Raw genomic sequence first — 25,954 nt, 5'->3', positions numbered from 1 at the left:
CCTCCGATCCTCCGGAACCTCCCCCGGCCTCATTGATGATGCAAAGATCATCGCCAGGCAGTAAGCAATCTGTTCCCTCGCTTCCCACCGTAGCCTGGAGTACTTCCATCAGGACCCTGTGACTTATCCAACTTGATGCTTTCCAAAAGCTCCAGCACATCGCCTTCCTTAATATCTACATGGTCAAACTTTTCAGTTCACTACAAGTCATCCCTACAGTCACCAAGATCCTTTTCCGTAGTGAATACTGAAGCAACATATTCACTAACTACCTCTTAATTTCATCAGAGCTATTGAACATGGACCGAAGGAGTTTCTGCTATTGATGTGCTAAACCTGAGGCCATTCTCAGATAAGAAACTGTTTATTGCATAAAATGGCAGGTAGGTTCATCTGGGCCAGTGTATGGGTAATCGATTTGGCAGGTTTGACCTGTCAGAGTTGGGTATGACAATAGAACCCACCTATGGATGAAGTTGAACGCAAAGGGCATAAAACGATACTGCTTGGCAGCCCTGGGCTACATCCTATGGGTACTGAGACAGCTCAGTCAGAAGATGTTGAGCAAACGAACATAAACCGTCAGAGATTGATTTCATATTGGAAGGAGTAAGAATGAATGTTTTTGGGAGCACAGGCAGATCAGCTCTCCAGAGACAAACCATCGTGGTGTTAGACCTGGACCATGAGGGGCATCTAGCTAGAGTAGACCTTCTTCCCAGGGTACCGTTTCTATTCTTTGACGGATCATGAAGGGTCAGGGAAATCTGGTGAGTTTGCACACCTTAGCTAGTTAGTGAACCCACGTGCTTTTAGTTGCAGCAATAAACGTTCTTGTCGGTAAATACAGATCCTCTCTATGTCCGACTGATTATTAGAAAGGGGCAATCCTTGTAAGACCTCGACCACTGCACCACTACGCTCCTTTTATAATCAGCTCTTTTATAAATCTGGACATATTTAAAGCAAGCGTAATTTCTCCGCAAGAAGAACAGAACCAAGTGAGTCCCTCTTATCCACCTTTATTAGAGATGGTTTGCCAATGTTCTTTACGTCCAGCGTGAAATACAGAGAATTAAACAGTGTGAATAAATGCACTTCCAGTCCTCACCAGAGCAACAACCAAATATAACCATGTCCGCTCCGGGTTATAAGCATGGCTAACGTGTACCATACTTCTTTGAAGACAAGCACAATTTGACAAGCAACATGTCATCTGTGAAATTCTCATATTGGAACCCATATCTTTGTCCACGCGTCAATATACTTCAGCTGCAAGGCGGCTGAATTCATGTGGTTTTCCATCTGAATTTGAATAAGAGAAATAGATGTTTGAACACATTTCCCGACTAATCGTCATTTGAATGGTATATCAGGCCTCATTGCTCCAGTAAGATGTTGTGTATAACCATCCCTTTATCACTTTAGCATCTCAGGAGTTTGCTGCGGTGTGGCCGATACTTTCTTTCACTTGGAATTGCTTGTTCGGATGAACTGTTAAAAAGCGATTGATCTGGAACTTAGAAGAAGTCAACCCTTGTAAGCAAAATAAATAATCATAGCCCATACTTGAAATACAAGCGCACCCAGGGAACCACGCACGATCCAATCAACGGCAATCGCAGAGAAGACAGCTGTGAAATGAATATGATATCGGTATTAGGAAGTGACACAGAGAACGAACAAACATACGAGATCGGTTTCTATCGATAAAGTTGTTCACTGATTATTTTAGGACCCGGCACAACCCTCCGCCTCGATCATTTTTTTTTTGTTTTATTCCTTTCTTTCACGATTTGGCGATCGTTCGAGAGACCAGCATTTAATTGCCTACCCTCCAGCTGCTCCGAGATGGAATACAGAAAGCAGGGTCACTTCGAATGTGGGAAATATTTCAATGAACGATTGAAGTATATTTTGTTAATGGTGTACACTGCAACCCAGTGGAGGGCATACATGTTTTAGTTTAGGTTAGAAAATAAATTGCCCCATTACCAAAGTCGCTTTTGGAATGTCGCAAGATTCAGGACCACCAAGAGTAAACTCACACTGTCAGTGAATGTGCAAATTGCATAAACCCTCCCGCGCGCGCGCGCACACACACACACACACACACGTACACACACACACGCACACACACACACACACACACACACTCACACCCACACACACTCACACACACTCAAACACACACACACACACACACACACACACTCAAACACACACACACACACACACACACACACACACACACACGTACACACACGCACACACACACACACACACACACACACACACACACAGAACAAAGAGAGTGAGAGAGAGAGAGAGACTAGGCATCATATTTGAACTAGAACATTGAATGTTAAGCTTGAACCACGATAGGCTCCATGCCTGGTATTGAAAGATAAGAATAGCTGGATCCCCCCTTGTTATCGTATGACACTTTTACAGCGCAAGTCCCTTATCACACCAGGGGATGTTGTTCAGTTCCAGCTGACTGAAGATGCTGAGGAAGCATAAATAGAGTTGAATATAATTTAACTTTTTCAGTACGTCCTCTTCATACCGTGTGATGGAAGTGTGATCATTGGTGAAGCAGCTGCCAGAACACTGATGCGGCTCCTAACCTGCCCTGAGGAACTTCTTCACTGATGTCATGGGGCTGGGATAATTGAGCTCCAAAACCCTCCAGGGAGGCTAATATTAAGATACATGGGGTCCACGGCAAATTGGCTGCTTGGATTCTGAACTAGCTTGCGCAGTAACGATAGAGGGCAGTGGTTGAAAGGATTTTTTTTTCGAACTGGAGGTCTGTAAGAGTGGTGTTCCACAGGGATCTGTGCTGGGGATTCTACGGTTTGTGATGTGTAGAAATGACGTGGATGGGTGGATGAATAAGTTTACAATGGTACCAAGAGTGGTAGAGTTGTGGATAGCGTCGGGGAGTGGCAAGGAACACAGCGTGACATGGATCAGTTGCAGTTATAGGTAGATAAATGATATCTTGGTAGGGCAATTGCAACGAGACAGTACATTGTAAAGGGAAAGATCCTTAACTGTGTTGCTGAGCAGAACGATCTTGGGGATCCAATTTTATAGCTCCGTGACAGTGGCCACACAGGCCAAACGGTGGTTAAGAAGGCTTATGGAATGCCTCCTTTTATTAGTCGAGGTACTGAATTCAAAAGTCAAGAGATTATGTTGCAACTTCATGTTGCAAAGCCACACCTAGAGTATTTCACGCAGTTCTGGTCACCCCAATATAGGAAGAATGTTGAGGCTTTGCCAAGGGGGCAGAAGAGTTTGGAGGGAATGTGCTATCACGAGAGGCTGGACAACCTTGGTTGTTTTTTTTTGAGCGGCGGAGGTGGACGGGAGATCTGATAGGGGTTTGTAAGATAGAGGCATAGTAAGAGTAGACAGTAAGTATATTATTCCGAGGTAGAAACGTCTAATACCAGAGGTTATCCATTGAAGATGAGAGGGGGTAGTTTCAAAGTGAATGTAAGTTGTAAGTGTTTTTACTCAGAGAGTGGTGAATTCTTGGAATGCGCTGCTAAGTATGATGGTTGAGTCACCTACATTAGAGGCTTTTAAGGGACGTTTAGAAAGGCATATGAACGCAATGAAGATGAACGGATATAGCATTGTGGAGGCAGGAGGAATCAGCTTATGGGTTTTTTTTGATTTACTCTTTGGGGGTTCGGCACAACTCCGTGGGCCGAAAGGCCAGCTTCTCTGCTGTACTATGTTCTATGTACCTTGCGTAGTGCACCAAACGATTCTAGCCACTGGGGAACTTTCATCACTAGTCACTGATACCTCGCCTATGGAATTCGATATTTTGACCCACGTTTATACAAATGCTACGTTAAGATCTGAATCAGAGACTTCTTGGCAAAGCTAGGCACAACTGAGCAGGTCATTAGAGCGCAAGGACCACTTGGTAACTCCATAAACGATACCTTTCATCACGTTGAGTAGTGCGATTTGGCTAAATTGTATTTGCAACATTTTATGTAAACAGGATAATCAAGATGTTCCACTTGCTACATAGAACATAGAACATAGAATAGTACAGCACAGTACAGGCCCTTCGGCCCACAACGTTGTGCCGACCCTCAAACCCTGTCTGCCATATAAGCCCCCACCTTAGATTCCTCCATATACCTGTCTAGTAGTCTCTTAAACTTCACTAGTGTATCTGCCTCCACCACTGACTCAGGCAGTGCATTCCACGCATCAACCACTCTCTGAGTATAAAACCTTCCTCTAATATCCCCCTTGAACTTCCCACCCCTTACCTTAAAGCCAGGTCCTCTTGTATTGAGCAGTGGTGCCCTGGGGAAGAGGCGCTGGCTATCCACTCTATCTATTCCTCTTATTATCTTGTACACCTCTATCACGTCTCCTCTCATCCTCCTTCTCTACAAAGAGTAAAGCCCTAGCTCCCTTAATTTCTGATCATAATGCATACTTTCTAAACCAGGCAGCATCCTGGTAAATCTCCTCTGTACCCTTTCCAATGCTTCCACATCCTTCCTATAGTGAGGTGACCAGAACTGGACACAATACTCCAAGTGTGGCGTAACCAGAGTTTTATAGAGCTGCATCATTACATCGCGACTCTTAAACTCTATCCCTCGACTTATGAAAGCTAACACCCCATAAGCTTTCTTAACTACCCTATCCACCTGTGAGGCAACTTTCAGGGATCTGTGGACATGTACCCCGAGATTCCTCTGCTCCTCCACACTACCAAGTATCCTGCCATTTATTTTGTACTCTGCCTTGGAGTTTGTCCTTCCAAAGTGTACCACCTCACATTTCTCCGGGTTGAACTCCATCTGCCACTTCTCAGCCCACTTCTGCATCCTATCAATGTCTCTCTGCAATCTTTGACAATCCTCTACACTATCTACAACACCACCAACCTTTGTGTCATCTGCAAACTTGCCAACCCACCCTTCTACCCCCACATCCAGGTCGTTAATAAAAATCACGAAAAGTAGAGGTGCCAAAACAGATCCTTATGGGACACCACCAGTCACAATCCTCCAATCTGAATGTACTCCCTCCACCACCACCCTCTGCCTTCTGCAGGCAAGCCAATTCTGAATCCACCTGGCCAAACTTCCCTGGATCCCATGCCTTCTAACTTTCTGAATAAGCTTACCGTGTGGAACCTTGTCAAATGCCTTACTAAAATCCATATAGATCACATCCATTGCACTGTCCTCATCTATATGTCTGGTCACCTCCTCAAAGAACTCTACCAGGCAACACAAAATTCGGCCCAAATGGACCATTGTGACCAGTGGGCACTCTTCCATATTAATCACATTGCACAAATGTTCCTAAGAGATTCAAGTGTTCACTTATATAAATATTTTCAGCAATGAGAAGTTTAAGGAGAACTTGAGGGGAAACCTTCATTCAGATGGCTGTGAGAGTGTGGAGCCACCTGCCAGCACAGGTGGTGCATGCAAGCTACATCTCAATGTTTAAGAAAAGTTTGGATAAGCACATAGATAGAAGGGGCACAATGGGCTATGAACCCAGTGCAGGTCGATAGGAGTAGGTGGTTTAAATGTTTCGGTACGGACTAGATAGACCGAAGGGCCTGTTTCTGTTCTGTACTTTTCTACATTTCTATGGTTCTAATCCAGCTTCAAGAATCCTCTCTGGGCACCATTCTCTGGATGAGGAAAGTGTCCCTCAAATTCCTTTTAAATGTCTTTTCTCTTGTCTGAAACCCGTGTCCTCTGTGTCGCAAATCAATAAGTCACGTTCAATTCTATCTGCAATTTCTCAGCAAATAATTTGAATTCGCAGACCCTGCTGGGTAAATGTTATTGTTATCACTGCATCAGAATGGTTTGACTAATGATGGATCTAGTTTTGCAGCGCAGGGCTTCAGTGTTACAGCTGGGATGTTATCTGACCTGAAGGTCTCTGTTTTATCCAGTATATTTCTTGACATTATGCAGAATGGATGGGATCAGCTAAAGACCGCAGCATCCGTCGAGGCAGAAGGGTTGGTCGATATTTTAGATCACGTTTCAACGTTGGAATCTCTTGTGTCTCTGGCTGCTGACAAGCTTCAGTTATAATGGAAATCTTGGGGTGTAGCCTCACCCATCACTTATGACTGAAGTTGGGACCAAATGCCTCAGCGCTATTGTTATCACTCAGGGCTCTGCTATTGATGTGGGTGGTATGAGATTGGAACTTCCTCTTTCCATTGGCTATTTAATTGTCCAAACCCATTGAACCCTACATGTTACAAAAATGCAGACATGTGATCATCCCCGTGGTTGATTTAATCTCTTAAAATTACATATCCTGTCTTTCTTTGCTTTCTTGCACCTCTCCTTAAGTCTGTCTCTCTTAATTGTCCGAGTACAGCGCACAGTCCTACCAGCCCTACTTATGCATCTTGTCCCAGACCCGACACTTGGGTTTCCTCCACGTGCTCCGATTTCCTACATCCCAAAATATATGCGGTTAGTAGGCAACATGGCCAAGGTGAATTGCCCTCGGTTAGGCGAGTGGTTGAATCTGCGGGCAGTAGACGGGATGAATTATACGAGATTATTGTGGGATTAATATCAATGTGTGGATGGTGGCGAGCAACGACTTGACAGCGGAAGGGCTAGACTCTGTGCTTTACTTCTCTGTGACTCTGGCATCACGTTTGCAACATCAGTTCCAATTCTCTAAGATGGAACCATCACCGCTGTGCATTCCACTCCTCACCTCAGCAGCACACAGGTATCTGGTTACGGCTGCTGATTCTCGAGATGTTTATTGTAGACATTAGTGGGACTGGGTTGAAGGAGTTGAAGAAGCTCAGTGCTCCAGGGTTCCGTTGTTTTTTGACGTGATGGAGAAGAAGTGATTGAAAGAGGAGTGTCATTACTAGTCAGGGGAAATGTCCCAGTTGTGCTCAAACTAGACAAACTGGAGAGCTCGTCTAATGAGTCTGCATAGTGGAACTGAGGAATAAGAAAGGATTCATCATGTTAACGTGGTTATAGACAACCAAATAGTCAGAAACATAAAATTGTGATAGAAGGTGACTTTTGTTACACACATTTTGATTGCGACTGTCATACTGTCAGGGGACTGGATGGCATCACGTTTGTCAAATGTGTTCAACTAGGGAGACTGCGATACTGGATATCCTATTAGGAAATGAGACAGGGCAAGTGGCAGATATGTGTGTAGCGGGACCCGCCAGATAGTGATCATAGTTCCATTAGTTTTAAGATAATTATGGAGAAGGATATGTCTGGTCCTCAGATTCAGATTCTAAATTGGAGAAAGACCGACGTTCAAGGAATCGGAAGCGATATGGCACTGTCGATTGGAATAGGATGATTTACCTTGGTAAGTGGGTGTCCTTCACACGTGAAATTTTGAGAATACAACGTTTATATGTTACTGTCAGAATATTAAGTAAGGGTACCACGTTTAGGTAACATTGGTTTTTGAGAGATATTGAAGCACTAATTCTGAAAAATAAGGAGGTGCAAAACAGGTATAGGCATCAAAGAACAGGTAAGGTACCTGGAGAATGTAAGAAATGCAAACAAACACTTACAGAATTCAAGAGGGTTAAAGGTAGACATGAACTTGCTCTAGCAGAGAAAGTGAAGGCGAATCCCAAAGGATTCGACAGATATATTAAGAGCAAAAGGGTAGCAAGGGACAAAATTGGCCGTCTTGAAGACCAACATTGCATTCTATGCATGGAGCCGCTTTAATGAAATTTTGCATCTCTATTTGCTCAGAAGATGGACTTGCATTCTATAGAACGGCATCATGGAAGGTATAAGAGTTACAGAGGAGCAGGAGGAGGTGCTTGCTATCTTGCAGCAAATTATGGTGGATAATTCCCCAGGGCCAGACAAGGTGTTCCTTCGGATCTCCTGTGAGTCTAGTGCAGAAATTGCCAGGGATTTAGCTGAGGTATTTAAAAATCCTTAGGAGAATTGCTGGATAGCTAATACTGTTTCGTTGTACAACATATCATTTTAAAGCTGTCAGAATAAGCGGTGAAATTATAGGCCGATGAGCTTGACATCAGTAGTGGGAAGTTATTGGAAGGTATTGTAAGGTACCGGATATGTAAGTATTTCAATAGCCAAGGCCTGATTAGGGGATGTTACCATGGCTTTTGTACGTGAAAGGTCTTGTCTAACCAATTTTTTAGAGTTTTTCCGAGACTTTTACCAGGTAGGTTGATGAAGAGGAATGTAGCGGATGTTGTCGTCATGGACTTTGACAAGATTCCTCAAAGGAGGTTGCTCTAGTAAGTTCATTCGCTTGGCATTCAGGATTAGGTGAAACTGGATTCACCATCGGCTTTGCAGGAGAAGCCAAAGAGTGTAGATTGTTACCTCCCTGACTGGAGGTCTGGGACTAGCGGGCTGCTGCAGGGATCGGTGCTGGGTCATTGTTTGTTTGTCATCTCTATCAACGTCCTGAATTAGAGTGTAGTAAACGGGGTCAATAAATTTGCTGATGACACCCAGATTAGGCTCGTGGTGAACAGCAAGAAGTTTATCCAAGGTTACAGCAGAATTTGGATCAGCTCAAAACATGTGCTGAAAATGGCAGCTAGAGTCTACTGCAGACAATCATGAGGTTGGGAGGACAATCTCCTTACTTTTACATTCTATCCACCATGCGACTTACACAGTGAAGACTATGGGACTGAGCAATGAGGTAGAACAGAGGGTTCTGGGAATACAAATCCATTATTCCTTGAAAATTCTGTCACAGATAGATAAGGTGGGAAAGAGAGCTTATGGCACATTGGCCTTCATAAATGAGAGTACAGAATACAGGAGTTGGGATGTTATGATAAAGTTATGTAAGTCGTTACTGAGGCCAAATATGGAACATTAAAATTATAATACCATAATATATTGGAACAGAACTAGACCATTTGGCCCATCGAGTCTGTTCTGGTATTTCATCATGGCTGATTTATTACCCTCTCAACCCCAGTCTTCTGCTTTTTTCTCTATTCCCATCATGCTTTGACTAATCAAGAATTTGTCAACCTCTGCCTTAAATATACCCAATGTCTCGGATTCCACAGCCACCTGTGGCAACGAATTCCAGAAATACACCACTCCCTATCTGAATAAATTCTTTCACATCTTCCTTCTAGATAGGTGCGCCTCTATTCAAAGGTATTGTCCTATTGTGTTAGTATCCACCAACATAGAAAAGATCATCTCCACGTCCATTCTGTCAAGGCCTTTCAATTTTCAGTATGCTTCAATGAGATCCCCCCTCATACTATCTCTGTTGATCAGAGATAGTGTCATGGCTTTAGAAAAGGAGGAAGACCTGGAGGGGTTGCTGTCTAGAGAGTCTCTGTGAGTGGAAGTTAGGAATAGGAAGGGTTCATAAACTCTACTGGGTGTTTTTTGTAGACCACCCAATAGTAACAGGGACAGCGAGGAGCAAAGAGGGAGACAGATTCTGGAAAGCAGTAATAATAACAGGGTTGTGGCGCTGCGAGATCTGAATTTCCCAAGTATTGATTGGCTTCTCCCTAGAGTGAGGAGTTTAGATGGGGTGGAGTTTGTTAGGTGTGTTCAGGAAGGTTTCTTGGCACAATATGTAGATAAGCCTATAAGAGGAGAGGCTGTTTTTGATCTGGTATTGGGAAATGAACCTGGTCAGGTGTCAGGTCCCTCAGTGGGAGAGCATTTTGGAGATAGTGATCATAATTCTATCTCCCTTACCATAGCATTGGAGAGGGATAGGAACAGACAAGTTAGGGAACCGTTTAATTGGAGTAAGTGGAAATATGAGGCTATCAGGCAGGAACTTGCAAGCATAAGTTTGACACAGATGTTCTCAGGGAAACCTACGGAAGAAATGTGGAAAATGTTCGGGGGATATTTGCGTGAGGTTCTGCGCAGATTCGTTCCAATGGTACAGGGAAAGGATGGTAGAGGACAGCAACTGTGGTGTACAAAGGCTGTCGTAAATCTAGTCAAGAAGAAAAGAAGAGCTTACAAAAGGTTCAAAATACTAGGAAACGATAGAGATCTAGAGGACTATACGACGAGCAGGAAGGTGCTTAAGAAAGAAATTAGGAGAGCCAGAAGGGGTCATGAGAAGGCCTTGGCAGGTAGGATTGAGGAAAACCCCAAGGCATTCTACAAGTATGTGAAACGCAAGAGGAAGAGATGTGAGAGAATAGGACCAATCAAGTGTGACAGTGGAAAAGTGTGCATGGACCCGGAGGAGATAGCGGAGGTACTTAATAAAGACTTTGCTTCAGTATTCTCTACGGAAAAGGATCTTGGCGACTGTAGGGATGACTTGCAGCAGACTTAAAGATTGAGTATGTTGATATTAAGGAATAAGATGTGCTGGAGATTTTGGAAAGGGTCATGTTGTGTAAGTCACCGGATCCGGATGGAATGTACCCCAGGCTACTGTGGGAAACATAGTAACATAGAAACATAGAAAATAGGTGCAGGAGCAGGCCATTCGGCCCATCGAGACTGCACCGCCATTCAGTATGATCATGGCTGATCATCCAACTCAGAACCCTGCACCAGCCTTCCCTCCCTACCCCCTGATCTCTTTAGCCACAAGGGCCATATCTAACTCTCTCTTAAATATAGCCAATGAACTGGCCTCAACTGTTTCCTGTGGCAGAGAATTCCACAGATTCACCACTCTCTGTGTGAAGAAGTTTTTCCTAATCTCAGTCCTAAAAGGATTCCCCTTTATCCTCAAACTGTGACCCCTCGTTCTGGACGAGAATGGGAGTAGGGATAGCCCAGGAAATTATAGATCAGCGAGTCTTACTTCAGTGGTTGTTCAGTTGATGGAGAAGATCCTGAGAGATAAGAATTATGAACATTTGGAGAAGCATAATATGGTTCCGATTAGTCAGCATGGCTTTGTCAAAGACAAGTCGTGCCTTACAAGCTTGATTGAATTTTTTGAGGATGTGACTAAACATATTGATGAAGGTAGAGCAGCAGATGTAGTGTGTATGCATTTTAGCAAGGCATTTCATAAGCCGCCCCATGCAAGGCTTATTGAGAAAGTAAGAAGGCATGGGATCTAAGGGGACCTTGCTTTGTGGATCCGGAACTGGCTTGCCCACAGACAGCAAAGAGTGTTTGCAGACCGGTCATATTCTGCATGGGGGCCGGTGACCAGTGATGTGCCTCAGGGATCTGTTCTGGGTTCCCTACACTTTGTGATTTTTAAAAATGACCTGGATGAGAAAGTGAAAGGATGGGTTAGTAAATTTGCTGATGACACAAAGGTTGGAGATGTTCTGGATAGTGTGGAGGGCTGTCAGAGGTTACAGCGTATGTTGATAGGATACAAAACTGGACTGAGAAGTCGCCAATGGAGTTCAACCCATTTAATTGTTAGGTGGTTCATTTTGGTAGGTTAAATATGATGGCAGAATATAAGATTAATGGCAAGACACTTGGCAGTGTGGAGGATCAGAGGGATCTTGGGGTCCGAGTCCATCAGGCACTCAAAGCTGCTACGCAGGTTGTCTCTGTGGTTAAGAAGACATACGGTGCATTAGCCTTCATCAGTCAGGGGATTGAGTTTAAGAGTCGAGACGTAATGTTGCAGTTACATACATAGGACCCTGGTCAGATCCCCCTTGGAGTAATGTACTCAGTTCTGGTCGCTTCACTACAGGAAGGACGTGGCAACCATTGAAAGTGTGCAGAGGAGATTTACAATGATGTTGTCCGGATTGGGAAGCATGCTTTATGAGAATAGGTTGAGTGAACTTGGCCCTTTCTCCTTGGAGTGGCGGGGTATGAGAAGCGACCTGATGGAGGTGTTCAAGATGATGAGAGCCATTGATCGTGTGGATAGTCGGAGTCATTTTCCCAGGGCTGAAATGGCTAGTACTAAAGGGCATAGATTTAAGGTGCTTGGAAGTAGGGAGAGAGGAGATATCAGGAGTAAGTTTTTTTACACAGAGAGTGGTGAGTGCGTGGAATGGGCTGCCGGCAGTGGTGGTGGAGGCGGAAACGATAGGGTCTTTTAAGAGACTCCTGGATGGATACATGGAGCTTAGAAAAATAGAGGGCTAAGGGTAAGCCTACGTAGTTCTTAGGTAAGCACATGTTCGGCACAGCTTTGTGGCCAAAGGGCCAGTATTGTGCTGTAGGAATTCTACTTTTCTGTGTTTCATACTTCCGGATTTTAGTGAGTAAAGTCCCAGATCCATCAAACGTCTGCTTATATGATTAGCTTTTCAGTCCTGAATTGTCCGGAAACTTGACAATAAAGCCATCAATTCCTACATCAAACTTATTGACATGTAATGTAAAAAGAAGAGGTCCCAACTCTCACTCCTATGGAACACCTTAGTCACGGCAGCTGACCAAAAATGCTCCCTCCATAAGACCATAAGATCAGAAGACATAGTAGCAGAATTAGGCCACTTAGCCCATCAGGTCTGCTCTGCCATTCCATCATGGCTGATCCTGGATCCCACTCAACCCATACACCTGCTTTCTCATCATATCCTTATTTCCCGCTCGATCAGGAAACGGTTAACATCTGCCTTAAATATATGCACGGACTTGGCCTCCACCGCAGTCTGTGGCATAGAATTCCAGAAATTTACTACTGTCTGGCAAAAACATCTTACCTCTGTTCTAAAGAGTTGCCACTAAATTTTGAAGTTTTGCCCTCTAGTTCTGGCTACCCCCACCACAGGAAACATCCTCTCAACATCCACCCTATCTTGTCCCTTCAATATTCGGTAGGTTTCAATGAGATTCCGTGCCTCCCACCCCCCGCCCCCCCACCCTGCCAACATCCTTCTAAGTTCCAATGAGTACAGGCCCAAAGCTGCCAAACTCTTTTCATTTGTTAACCTCCTCATTTCTGGTATCTTCTTCGTGGATCTCCTCTGGACTCTCCCCAATGATAGCACATCCTTTCTGATTTATGCGGCCCAACACTATTGACAGTATTCTATGTGTGGCCTGACCAGTGTCTTATAACGGCACAGCATTTTCTCCTTGTTTTTATATTCTATCCCCTTGAATTAACTGCTAACATTGCACTTGCCTTCACCACAGACTCAGCCTGTAAATTTAACCTGCTGGGAGTCTTGCATGAGGACTCCTAAGTCCCTCTGCACTTCTGATGTTTGAATCTTCTCCCCAATTAGATAACAGTCTGCACTATTGTTCCTTTAACCTAAATGTATTATAATACATTTTCCAACACTGTATTCCATCTACCACTTTTTTACCCGTTCTTTCAACTTGTCTAAGTCCTGTTGCAATTGCATTTCTTCCGCAGCACTACCAACACCTCCACATATCTTCATATCATCAGCAAATTTGCCAAAAAGCCATCAATTCCATTATACAAATCACCAACAAACAATGTGAAAAGTAGTGGTTCCAATACTGACCCCTAAGGAACACCACTAGTCACCGACAGCAAACTAGAAAAGGCCCCTTTTATTCCCACATGCTGCCTCCTGCCTATCAGCCATTCCTCTATCCATGCCAGTATCTTTCTTGTAACACCATAGGATTGTATCTTGTTAAGCAGCCTCACATGTGACACCTTATCAAATGCCTTCTGAAGATCGAAGTGAATGACATCCATCGCCTCCCCTCCGTCCACCCTGCTTGTTACTTCCTTGAAGAACTCTAACAGATTTGGCAGGCAAGATGTCCTTTGACAGAAGCCATGCTGATTTTGACTTATTTTGTCATCAGTCTCTAAGTACCTTGAAACCTCATCCTTAACAACTGACACCAATACCTTCCCAACCACCGAGGTTAGGCTAACCGGCCTCTCTTTTTAAAGAGTGGAGTAACATTTGCAACTAAGTCCTCCGGGACCATCCCAGAATCAAATGATTCTTGAAAAATCATGACCAATATATCCGTTATCTCTGTAGCAACCTCTCTCAGGACTCTGGGATGTAGTCTATCTGGCCCAGGTGACTTATCAACCTTAAGACCTTTGAGTTTGCCTAGCATTTGTTCCTCTGTAATAACAGAGGCACTCATGAACCTCCTGGCACACTGCTAGTGTTTTCACAGTGAAGACAGATACAATGTACCCATTCAGTTCACCTGTCATTTCTTTGTCCCCCATTACTACCTCACCAGCATCATCCCTCAGTCTTCCAACATCAACTCCCACCTTCCTTTTGCTCTTTATATAACTGAAAAAAAAAACACTTTTGGTATCCTTCCTAATATTACTGGCTAGTCTGCCTTCATATTTCATATTCCTATTCTTATAGCTTTTATCCTTGACTTTTGTTGGATGTTAAAAGGATACCAATCATCCACTCATTTGTACTACATTATGTGGCCTTTTCTTGGCTTTTATGCAGTACTTAATTTCCTTTGTCAGCCACGATTTCCTGCCCCTGTTATTTGAGAACTTTTTCCTTTGTGCAACATATCTATCCTGGGCCTTGTGAAAACCCCCCAGGAACTACAGCCATCGCTGCTCTGCCATCATTCCCACCAGCGGTCTCTTCCAATCCACTTGTGAAAGCTCCTCTCCCATGCCTCTGTAATTCCCTTTATTCCATTGCGATACAGATACTTAGGAGTTATATTTCTCCCTCTCCAATTGCAGTACGAAATCAAACATATTATAATCACTGCTTCCTAAGGGTTCGTTCACGTTAAGCTCCCTAATAAGATCTAGGTTATTCCACAACACTCAGTCTGAGATAGTCTTTCCCCAAGTAGGCTCAAAGAGAAGCTGCTCTAAAAATCCATCTGGTATGGATTCAAGAATTTTCCTTTCTTGCGATCCAAGACCTACCTGATATTCCCAATCCCCTTGCATATTGAAGTCCCCCATTATTATTGTGCTATTACCCTTGTTTCATGCCTTTTCAACTCCCTTTACAATCTCAGCCCCACATCTTTACTACTATTCCGAGGCTATATATGATTCCCCTAGTGATTTTTACCCTTGCAATTTTGTAACTACACCCACAAAGATCCAATATTCTCTGACCCTATGTCACCCCTTTATAAAGATATAATTTCATATCTTACCAACAGAGCTACATCACCGTCTATGCCTTCCCGCCTGTCCTTTTGATACAAAACATATCTTTCGTTGCTAAGCTCCCAACCGTGGCCTTCCTTCATCCTCGGCTCAGTAATGTCCACAACGTCATTCAGACCAATCTCAAATACGCCACAGACTCGTCCACTTTTTTCCCACTCTTTGCTTCCTGCCAATCAGCCAATGCTTTATCCATGCTAGTATCTTTTCTGTAATTCTATGGGTTCCTAATTTTTGTTAATCACCCTCATGTGTAGCACCTTGACAAAGGCCTTCTGAAAAGCTAAGTATACAGCATGCAAAGATTCTCCTTTGTCTATCCTGCTTGTTATTTCTTCAAGGAATGCCGATAGATGTGTCATGCAAGATTTTCCCTTGAGGAAACCATGCTGACTATGGCTAATGTTATCATGTGCCTCCATGTACCCTGGAAGCACACCCTCAAAAAATCGACTCCAGCATCCATTCAGCCACCGAGGTCAGACTAACTGGTGTGTAGTTTCCTTTCTTCTGCTTCTTTTCCTTATTGAAGTGTGGAGTGGCATTTGCAATTTTTCAGTCCTTTGGAATTATTCCAGAATCCATTGATTCTCGAAATATCATTAGAAAAACCTCTACGATCTTTTTGGGCATCTCCTTCTGAGAGCAGGGGTGTACATCAGCTGGTCCAGGTAACCTATCTAACTTCTGACCTTTCAGTTACACAAACACCTTCTCCCCTGTATTGGCAACTTCACTCACGTCTTCCCCTAAGAAACTTCCAGCACACTGCTGGTGTCTTCCCCAGAGAATAATGATACAAAATATGTGTCTAGTTCGTCCACTATTTCCTCGACCCCATTACTACCTCTTCAGGGGTTTTTTTTTCCAGTGGTCCAATATCTACCCTCACATCTCTTTTATATACTTATGTCTAAGGAAACTTTTGTATCTGCTTTCATATGGTTGGCTAGCTTACACTCATATACCATCCTTTCTTTCTTTATTACTTCTTTGGTTGCATTCTGTTGGTATTTAAAAGATTTCCAATCCTCTAACGTTCCACTAAATGTTGCTGTATTATACGCCCTCTTTTTGGCATATATGTTGGCTTTGACTTCTCTTGTCAGCCTCATTTGTGTCATCCTGCCTTTAGAATACTTCTTTGATGGGATGTAGCTATCCTGCCCCTTATGATTTGCTCCTAGGTACTCTAGCCATTGGTACTCTGCTGTCACCTCTGCTTCTGTTCCCTTCCAAGCAGTTTTGGTTAGCTCCTCTCTCATGTTTCTGTAATTCTTTTTACTCCACTGTAATAGGAATATATTAGAATATGAGGACACTCAGTCCTCGTTTATTGTTATTTAGAAATGCATGCATGCACTAAGAAATGATATATCTGGCTTCAGTTTCTCCTTCTCACAGTTCCTTTACCTTAACCACTCTGATCAATTTGTCGTACAACACTAAATCTAGAATAGCTGATGCCGGGTGGGCTCAAACAAGAGCAGCTCTAAAAAGCCATCGCATAGGCATTCTACAACACCCCTTCCCTTCCTGTGATCCACTACCAATTTCAATATGCAGGTAGATCTTTCCAATCGACCTGCATATTGAAATACCCCATGACTATTGCAATATTGTTTTTTTTATAAAATGTATTTTCTCTCTCCCTTTGTAATTTGTAGATCAAATTCTTGCTACTGATTGGGTATATGTATGTAATTCCCATCAGAGTGGTTTTATTTTTGTAGTTTCTTAGCTCGACCCTTCTGATTCTACACCTTCTGATCCAAGTTACATGAAACTAGAATTTCAATAGCATTGGAGTGAGATAGGAACAGACAAGTTAGAAAAGCATTTAGGTGAAGTGAAGGGTGAAGGGAATTATGGGTCTATTAGGCAGGGACTTGCAATCCTAAACTGGGAACAGATATTCTCAGGGAAGGGTACGGAAGAAATGTGCCGAATTTTCAGGGGATATTTGTGTGGAGTTCTGCATAGGCACGTTCCAACAAGATAGGGAGGTTATGGTAGGGTATAGGAAATGTGGTGTACAAAGGCTGAAGTAAACCTCGTCAAAAAGAAAAGAAAAGCTTACGAAAGGTTAAGAGAGCTAGGTAATGTTAGAGATCTAGAACATTCTAATGCTAACATGAAGGAGCTTAAGAAGAAAATTAGCAGAGCCAGAAATGGCGATGAAAAGGCCTTGGCGGGCAGGAGTAAAGAAAACTCCAAGGCATTCTACAAGTATGTGAAGAGCAACAGGATAAGACATGAAAGAATACAAATTATCAAATGTGACAGTGAGAAAGTGCATATGGAACCAGAGGAAATAGCAGAGGTACTTAATGAATACTTTACTACAGTATTCACTATGGAAAGGGTTCTTGGTGATTGTAGGCATGACTTGCAGCGGACTGAAATGCCTGAGCATGTAGATATTAAGAAAAAGGATGTGCTGGAGCTTTTGGAAAGCATTAAGTCGAATAAGTCAACGGGACCGGATGAGATGTACGCCAGGTTACTGTGGGAGGTGCGGAGAAGATTGCTGGGACTCCAGCGATCATCTTTGCATCATCAATGGGGACGGGAGAGGTTCCGGAGGATTGGAGGGTTGCCAATGTTGTTCCCTTATTCAAGAAAGGGAGTTGGGATAGCCCAGGACATTATAGACCAGTGAGTCTTACTTCAGTGTTTGGTAAATTGATGGAGAAGATACTAAGAAGCAGGATTTATGAACATTTGGAGAGGTATATATGATTAGGAATAGTCAGCATAGCTTTGTCAAGGGCAGGTTGTGTCTTACGAGCCTGATTGAATTTTTTGAGGATGTGACTAAACACATTGATGAAAGTAGAGCAGTAGATGTAGTATATATGGATTTCAGCAAGGCATTTGATAAGGTACCCCATGCAAGGATTATTGAGAAAGTAAGGAGGCATGGGATCCAAGGGGACATTGCTTTATGGCTCCACAACTGACTTGCCCAGAGAAGGCAAAGAGTGGTTGTGGACCAGTCATATTCTGTATGGAGGTCGGTGACCAGTGGTGTGCCTCAGGGATCTGTTCTGGGACCCTTACTCTTCATGGTTTTTATAAATGACCTGGATGATGATGATGAGGGATGGCTTAGTAAGTTTGTTGATGACACAGAAGTTGGGGGGTGTTGCGGATAGTGTGGAGGGCTGTCAGTGGTTACAGCAGGACAGTGATAGGATGCAAAACTGAGCTGAGAAGTGGCAGATGGAGTTCAACCCAGATAAGTGTGAAATTGTTCATTTTGGGAGGTCAAATATGATGGCAGAATATAGTATTAATGGTAAAACTCTTGGTGGTGTGGATGACCAGTGGGATCTTGGGGTCCGAGTCCATAGTACGCTCAAAGTAACTGGGCAGGTTGACTCTGTGGTTAACAAGACAGAAGATATTGAGGATGCTGTGCTGGATACTGAGTGTTGTGGGGCAGTAGATACGGGCAATGAGAATAACCCTAGATTATAGACAGGACAATTGGATCTGAGTCGATGTACGGTTAAGGGAGCAGATATTGCTTGTCCATTTATCCTTCCCCATTCATTTCTCTCATGACATCCATTCCTGCAAGCATTACAAGTGTCATGCCTGCCACTACACGCCCAAGTCAGACCTTCCAGGTGAAACGACGCTTAATCTGTGGTGAGACCCGCCACAGATTGGGGGACCAATCGTTGAGCACCTTCGATACGTCCAATGCAAGAAGTAGGATCTCCTGCTGGCTTCTTATTTCAATTGGACTTCCAGTTTATATTCTGATATCTCTGAACCTCCTTGTACTGCAATGATGAGGTCATGTCAGGTTGGAGGAGCAACACCTCACATTTCATGTAGATAGCCTCCAACTTGATGACATAAACATCAATTTTTCTAACCTGCTAATTTCTCCCCCTTCTTTCATTCTTTCTTGTCTATTCCCCATTCTGTTTTCCCTCTCATCCCTTCGCCTTACCTGCCCACTGTCTCCCTATAGCACCTCTTCCCTTCTTCCAAGGTTCACTGTCCACTCCTGTTAGATTCCATCTTCTTCAACCCTTTGCTTCTTCCACCTTTCACATCTCAGGTTCTTACCCACCCATCTTCGCTCTCACCTAGTCTCAACTATCTGCCAGCTTACAACAGGCCCCCACCACCCGCCCGTCAATTTTCCTATGCTGGCTTATGCCCTCTTCCTGACCACTCCCAATAAAAGGTCTCTATTTATTCAAAATGTCGTCTGTTTATAACCCTCCACATAGAACATAGAACAGCACAGCACAGGACAGGCCATTCGGCCCGCAGTGTTGTACCGAATCAGATAAAAGAGCTAATCCAAAACAACCTATCACTTATCCCTCCTACCTACATTATGACCTTATCCTTTCATCTTCCTTATAACCACGTGCCTATCCAAACACTTCTTAAACGCCTCTAATGTATTTGCCTCTACCAGCATACCAAGCAGTGCATTCCAGGAATCCTACCACTCTCAGAGTAAAAATAAATGACCCTCAGATCCCTTGAAACTACCCGCTCTCACGTTCAATGCATGCCCACTGGTATTAGACATTTGATCACTTGAAAGCAGATATACTCTGCCCACTCTATCTATGCTTCTCATAACCTTGTAAATCTCTGGCAGATTTCCCCTCAGCCTCTGATGCTCTAGAGAAGAAGAAACAAGTTTACCAGCCTCCCGTGATAGCACTTGCCCTCTAAACGAGGCTGAATTCTGCTAAACCTTTAATACCCCGTCTCCAAAGTCTCGACATCCTTCCGATAGTGGGACTGTATGAAATGCAGGCCTAACCATTGTTTTATAAAGTTGCAACATAACCTCCTGATTTTTGAACTCACTGTTTCAACTAATAAGGGCAAGCATCCCATAAGCCTTCCTAACTACCGTATCGACCTGTGTAGCTTATTTAAAGGAGCTATGAACTTGGATCCTAAGATCTCTCAGTTCAGCAGCACTCTTAAGGATCTTGCTCTTAACAGTGTGCTGTTTGCTTGCATTTGCTCCTCTGAAGTGCAGCACCTCACATTTATCTGGGTTAAACTCCATTTGCCATTTATCTGCCCATATCTGCCACTGATAAAAATTGGGCTGAATTCATTGCCAGTTTTCTACACTATCTACAACTCCAGCAACCTTGGTATCATCAGCAAATTTATTAACCCACCCATGTACACTTTCATCCATATCTAGGTTATTTATTTACATCACAAACAGCAGATGTCCCAGTACAGTTTCCTGCGGAATTTCTCTAATTGCAGACCTTCAGATTGAATATGTCCCTTCTATGCACAAGCCAGTTCAGAATCCAAACAACCATGTTGCCATGGACCCTATGTTGCTTCATAATCTTCGGGATTAGCCTCCCATCTGGGACTGTCAAATATCTCACCAAAATCCATGTAGACAACATCAACTGTCCTATCCTCACTAATCTCTCTCATCACCTTGGCACGAAACGCAGTCAAGTTGGTAATTATGACTTGACACGCAAATAGCAATGCTGCCTCTCCCTAATTAGGCCACGGGTTTCCAAATGCTCATATCCTAACTGTAAGAATTTTCTCCAGCAATTTCCCTACATCTGATGTGAGACTCACCAGTATATAGCTTCCAGGATTTTCCCCTGTTCCCTTCTTCAATAGAGGTACAACTTTAGCCATTCGCCAGTCATCTGGAGCCCCTCTTGTGGCTAGAGAGGACACAACGATACTGGGCAAAGGCCCAGTAATCTTATCTCTTGCCCCCTTCAATAACCTTGGGACAAATCCCAGTATGCTCAGGAAACTTTAATGCTCATAAGGAGGCCCAACACTCCCTCTTCCTCGACCACCAAAACCCCTAACTTAACAGTCAGCTAACTAATCTCCTGGTCCTCTATACCCTTTTCCTTGGTAAATTCTGAAACAAAGTACTCATTAAGTACCTCACTAGCACTCCCTGCATCCAAGAAAGTGTTCCCCGTTTTATCGTAGAGTGGTCCAACCCTCTCTATAATTATCCTCTTTGTCTTGATGTATGCATACAATGACTTGGGATTCATCTTAATCCTACTTCCCACAACCTTTTCATGGCTTATTCTGGCTTTCCTAATTCCGTTCTTCAGTTCTTTTCTAGTTTCCTTAGATAATTCGTGTTCTTTGTTTAATTCTAACTTCTGAAGATTTACATATTTTTCCATTTTCCTCGTGACTAAAATCACCACCTCTTTGAACATCCAAGGTTCTCTTATCTTTCCATCCCCGTCATTCCTTCTAACAGAAACATCCCTTTCTTGTACTCTGTGCAATTGACCTTTAAACTCCATCTGTGTCTGATGTGACACGCACATCAGAGAATAGGTGGTCCCAATTAATGCTTTTTAGTTCCTGCCTAATGTCCTCATAATTTTCCCTACTCCAATTTATAATTCTACCACAAGGACCATACCTATCCTTATCTGTAGCTATCCTGAAAGTTAAGGAGTTGACGTCACTGTTTCCTGACTGTTCACCTACTGAAAGGTCAGTCACCTGACCAGGGTCATTAGCCAACACCAGGTCCAGTCGTTCCCCTTCTCTCGTTGGACCATCCACATACTGATTCAATAAATCTTCCTGGATACACTTAACAAATTCAGCCTTATCTAAACCCCTTGCCCTCAGAAGTTTCCAGCTTATATTACGGAAGTTGAAATCCCCCATGACAAGAATCCTATTATTTTTGCACATTTCCTTATCTGATTACATAATTTTCCCGGTGGCAATTATGGGGTCTGAAGTACAATCCGGCCTGTGCAATTGCACCCTTCCAGTTTGTGAGTTCCACGCAAATGGACTCAGTGTCTCACTCATCCATTACGCCTTCACGTGATTGCAGTTGTGATATTGTCCCTGATCAGTAGTGCAACTCAGTCCCCCCCTTTTACCTCCTCTGATGTCTTTTCTAATACTTCGAAAACTTGATACATTAGTCATCCATCCCTGCCCCTCTCTCAACTGTTTCAATGATCCACACTCATCACTCTTACCCATAATAGTCATAGCGTTAAAATACTTCCCATCATTCATACCTGTTATTTCCATTTTTCCCCTCTCAGTACTTTCCCTGACAACTTTCTTCTGGTCCGATCCTTCCCTTACTGACCAGGAGCTCTGGTTCACTGCCCTCTACAAAACTAGCTAAACTCATCTGAGTAGCAAGAGTGAACCACCCGGCTAGGATGTTGGTTCCCTTCCAGTTCAGGGGAAACCCGTCCATTTTGCACATCACCCCTTCCCCAAAAAAGGTTCCAATCCGTAGATTGCAACTTCGAATGTCTTTTTCTTCAGCCTACTTCCTAACTCTATATACTTACTGCCTAGGACCTCTTTCCCTTTTCTGCCTATGCCATCTGGCTGTTCTTGCACCCACTCCAATACATCATGGAGCATAGCACCCAGGAGACAGCACAGCATCCTGCTCTTTTTACTGCCAAAGAATCTCCTTTCTGTCCCCATAACTATCGAATCCCCTATAACTACCACACTGTTTTACTTTGCCCTTCCCTGTTGAGCTTCAGATCCGCCCACAGTGCCACCAGCCTGGCAGCTGTTGCCGTGATCTCATGGGTCACCCCCTCTCCCCAACCCAGCAGTATCCAAAGAGGTATACTTTTTTTTTTGCTCTGGGAAATGCTGCACACGATCTTCAACGCTGAGTTCCTTCAGCAGTCAGCGTTTGTGCGCATGACTGGTGGAAAGATGCCTCCTGGCCTCTGGGAGCGGGACTAACATATGCAACCGGCTGCTTGAAAAACGGCTTACATTTGCCTGAAACATTTCAACGTATTTCCATCAATTAAAATGTCCACTGTAAGGCATTACCTTCTTTAGAAACCGTGAAGTTGGCAGTTGCTGGAACTGATGTCGAAATATGGTGAACTTGACATGCATAAACCGTGCCTTTCTTGACTGGCTGTGACTCTTCCAAAGAGCTGATAACTTCATATAATCCCCCTACAGTTGGATATTGTTCATGTTTGATTCCATGCTGGACCTCTGTACCATTTTTATGCCAGGTGAGGTTAAATTCTTTTGGATAAAAAGCAGCTGTTCTGCATTGGAGTATCAGGAAAGCAGATGAAGATTTTGCCGATCGCATAGATACGATCTTCAGAGGAGAGGGAACAGCTGAAAGAAGGGGAAAATTAAAATAAAACAAAACCCTTTTCGTTTTGAAATTTTCTAATCAATTAGCACATGGTTGGATGCATAACAGGTCTATAATAAACTGTAAATTGTGAACCAATTTAAAGCTGTTTTGCACTATAATTATGTAACCTTCCCTCATATTTCCCTATATATATTTAATAACCTGGATTCCGTTTGCGGATTGTTTCTGCTGGTGTTAAAGCGTCCGAATGATACAGTTTCCAGCAATTTTTGAGCAGAGAGCTGGTGTTACGTCAAGAACAACTCTCGTCCCAACATCATCGATTTCCAGACATTGACTTGACAACGAACAACACAGACACATTGCTGGAGGAACTCAGCAGACCATGGAAAAGAGTACAGTCGAAGTTTCATGCCGAGACCGTTCATATCTTTTCCATAGATGCTGCCTGGCCTATTGAGTTCCTTCACCATTTTTTGTGCTGCTTTCGTTTCTAGCATCTGCAGATTTTCTCTTGTTTGTGTCTAACAACGGTGGTGGTTTTGTCTTTTCCGCAAATTATAGAGTTTTAATTCGGTTTAGAGAATTAATCTGATGTGGATTAGGTTTAATTATTTAAATTACAGAGCTTAGCGACCCGTGTCCTAGCCTCGTTGTTCAGTTTTCAAATTGAAGGCGCGATTTAATTGGCAGCCATACGTTCACTATCCGTGACATAGATCACATCAAATATCGTAGATGATATTACCTTCTGTCAGCATTTGTTAGTCTCCTGCATTTACGAGCAAATGCTCTTCAAATCAAATTACAATGTTTTACACAACTCTACTCTGCATTCTTTGTGAATCAAAATTCGAGTCTGGATCATAACTAAAGACCTCGTTTATAATTGTAACTCCGCTCACCATGTACGACAACCTGCTGTCCTGGTCCCCTTCCGATCGTTTGTTCCGCTTGTTTAACGGCACAATAATATGTTCCGGCGTCCGAGACGGTGACATTCAGGAGGTGAAGGTAGGCGCCTCCTGTCTTTATGCTGATCAATTTTCTGCTATCTTCCTTTATAAAAGTCTTATTTTCACCTCTCCACCAGTAAACTCTGAGATTTGACTGATTAAGATCGAAGCGGAAGGAGCATCGGCAAGTAAAGTTTGTACCGCTGAGGACTATATTCGGAAAAGTATCCGGAGCTGCCTTGCCCGGCACATCCACAGCATCTGTCAATAAACGATACACACTCGGATTTAGTCATTGGTAGGATTTTTTTTTAACAACTGACCGCGATACTCAAAATTCGAATAGCACAAATATTATTCTGTGGCCGTTTCACCATCCTCACTGAGGTCCGGTAAATCACAGAAAAAATAACTATCTCATCAACACTATATCACGTGTGGGGTTTTGTAAAGAACCTTAACTAAGGAATAATAGAAATTACTGTATACCCGCATTCACAATGGCAAGTAAATAGATGGTCCAAAATGACCGCTTCAGAAACATATCAGCGTCGACAACAGAGCAGAAGAAAGTGAGTATCTGGTGGGTAGGCGTCAATACATTTCGATATCTTATTACACTAATACTTAATCAGGTCAATTGCCCGCAGGACATTGCTGAGAAATGCATGCCCTTTAATATAGGGTTTGACTGATTAGCTTTGGTCGGAAGCAAGGACAGGAAATAAAGGGCTGTATTATGTCAAGAAATAATAAGGTCAAAAATCCACAGCTTCTCAATTTTTGTCGGCGGGACAGGAAATAACAAGTAAGAACAGAACAAGTGGTGAAGGTTTCGGTTAACAGGCACCTTGAGATTTCACAAGATCATTGGCCTCTACACTTATTTTCATTTTCCTGGAAATCTCGTTTGTTTGCTGTTCTCCACTTCTTATATATTTGTTGGCTACGCCCCATTGCCTGGAAACGACACGTCTTTTTTTAAAAAAAGGCAGTTTGAGAAGACAGCTTTGAGATCGAAGTTAAAGTGCGGCATTTGGTGAAGGACGGCTTTGATGAGGATGCCTAGCAAGATCAAGTAAGGCAGGGGAAGGATACGTTTTCCCTTTTCTTTCTCTCGTGTCAAGTTCTTGGGAGTCAACATTTCGGGAGAAGCATCCTAGGCCCAGCAAATTAACACAATCACCAATATGGGATGTCAGCGGCTCTGCTTTGATTGAAGTTGGAGCAGATTTGGTATATCATTAGAGACTTTGCAGATTTGTACAAATGCGCTGTGGAAAACATTCTGACAGGGTGCATTACACACCGGCATGGATATTCCAAAGCACTAGATTACAGGAGGCTGCAGAGGACTGTAGGCGTAGCCAGCACCATCACAGACACAACCTGCCGCATCTCTGAGGGTACTATCTTTAAGAGGTAGTGCCTCAAGAGAGTGACATTTATTACTTAAGACCCCCCACCATCCAGGACATAATGCCTCCTCAGGAAATGAAGAGCCAGATTCAACGAAATAGGAACAGCTTTTTCCCACCTAGTCAGATTTTGAATGGATTACGAACCCATAAATACTAATCTATTGTTCAATTTGGGCCATTTATTTACAATAGTAACTTTCTGTCTTTGCACTGTACTGCTGGCACAGAATAACCAATTTCACATCATAGAAGTCAGTTATAATAAACCTGATTGTAATGCTACTTGTAGTTAAAAGGGTTAATGACGGTTGTCAGTAGAGTGGTTTACTGCTCCTGCG

General features: G+C 43.2%; 1 long non-coding RNA gene across 1 annotated transcript; it reads right to left on the bottom strand.

The window, feature by feature from the left end:
• Positions 1-971: 971 nt before the first annotated feature.
• LOC140210225 (uncharacterized) lies at positions 972-24,893 on the bottom strand. Its single transcript, XR_011889179.1, has 4 exons — positions 24,685-24,893; positions 24,145-24,456; positions 22,951-23,256; positions 972-1,634 (listed from the first exon to the last, which is right to left on the bottom strand). It is a non-coding gene; the product is annotated as an uncharacterized lncRNA (long non-coding RNA).
• Between the last annotated feature and the right edge of the window lie 1,061 nt (positions 24,894-25,954).

The sequence above is a fragment of the Mobula birostris genome, chromosome 15 (assembly GCF_030028105.1).
Source record: "Mobula birostris isolate sMobBir1 chromosome 15, sMobBir1.hap1, whole genome shotgun sequence".
Lineage (NCBI taxonomy): Eukaryota > Metazoa > Chordata > Chondrichthyes > Myliobatiformes > Myliobatidae > Mobula > Mobula birostris.
This window is presented reverse-complemented; position numbering and strand designations above follow the sequence as displayed.